The sequence below is a fragment of the Aethalodelphis obliquidens genome, unplaced genomic scaffold (assembly GCF_003676395.1).
Source record: "Aethalodelphis obliquidens isolate GAN/ISIS:26980383/991018 unplaced genomic scaffold, ASM367639v1 scaffold30, whole genome shotgun sequence".
NCBI classification, from domain to species: domain Eukaryota; kingdom Metazoa; phylum Chordata; class Mammalia; order Artiodactyla; family Delphinidae; genus Aethalodelphis; species Aethalodelphis obliquidens.
This window is the reverse complement of record NW_020837974.1, coordinates 6,083,684-6,085,311: the sequence shown is the minus strand read 5'-3', so window position 1 is coordinate 6,085,311 and position 1,628 is coordinate 6,083,684.

Here is a 1,628-nt window from a genome sequence, read left to right as displayed (position 1 = left end):
TTTGGGAAAATGGTGCTCTTAACACTCTTAGTTTTATACTCAAATCTGTCACCTTGTCCACTGCTGCTGCCTTGCTTCTTTCAGGCAGAGCCCCATTCAGATTCAGTTTCTCACCACTTATGTGCCTATGTGCTCTTCCTTGTCTGTTTTGTTTTGTTTTGTTTTGTTTGTTTTTTGCCACACCACATAGTTTGGGGGATCTTAGTTCCCCGACCAGGGATCGAACCCAGGCCCCCTGCAGTGGAAGCATGGAGTCCTAACCATGGGACCACCAGTGAATTTCTGTCTGTTCTAATTCCAGGAAGTGAATCTTGATGCTGATCATGGTCTAACACCATCCTCGTCCCTGGGTTTATTTATGCATGGGCACATGTTATAATTCTAGCGAAGGATATATGTAGGGCAGTCTGTCAGGATATCTTTGTGAAGGTTTCCCTTGCTCTCAAGAAAGGACACAAGAGAAGCTAGTGACGATAGTGCTATAGTTTTTGTATCTCCCCAAATCCCTCCTAAAAAACACGCAGAGCATCATATGATCCTGCAATCCCACTCCTGGGCATGTATCTGGAGAAAACTCTAATTAAAAAATATACGTGTACCCCAATGTTCACAGCAGCACTATTTACAATAGCCAAGACATGGAAGCAACCCAGTGTCCATCGACAGATGAATGGATAAAGAAGGTGTGGTAGTTACAGTCACTGGAATGATTACCCATAAAAAAGAATGAAATTATGCCATTTGCAGCAACATGGAGGGACCTAGAGATTATCGTATTAAGTGGAGTAAACCAAAGACAAGTATCATATGATATCACCTATATGTAGAATCTTAAAAAATGATATAAATGAACTTATTTACAAAACAGAAATAGACTCACAGACACAAAAACAAACTTACCAAAAGGGGATGGTGGTGGGGGCAGGGGAGAGAGAAATCAAAAGTTTCAGATTAACAGATACACGCTACTATGTATAAAATAGGTAAACAACAAGGACCTACTGTATCGCACAGGCAACTATACTCAATATCTTGTAGTATCCTACAATAATGGAAAAGAATCTGAAAAAGAATATGTGTAGATAGATAGATGTATGTATAACTGAAAAAAAAAAAACAACAGAGCAACTAGGATTGCAAAGCTGAAACCCATGGACATTTACAACAAAACCAGGTGGTGGAACCAACAGTTACAAAACTAGCATGGTCTCAAGCCATTCTGTAAAAGGAAGCAGAAGCAACAAGCATCTGACAGATTAAAGAACTGCAAATAGTCAACAGGTATTCCTGCAATATTTCAGTGAGCTATATTGAGAACAGCAGCTGAAACCAGGAGTTTGCCCATTTCAATAGAGAGGAAATGTTGGGAATTGGTGGTAAAGTCTGGGAGCAGTGTAGACTCTGTGAAATAGAATCCAAATTGACCAAGATGGGGACAAGAGAGACCAAGACTTATCTCTGTGTCCTTGAGGCTTACTTTGCCCAGAATCAAGATCTGTTTGGCTCCTGTTAGTGAAAATTGGCCTTTGGCCAAGTACCAGGTTTGTACAAGCACCATCCTGTGGACCATGGCAGTTTTCCTGGGGTCTTTTCTATCTAAAATCTTGCTTCTTCTTAGTCAAATACCT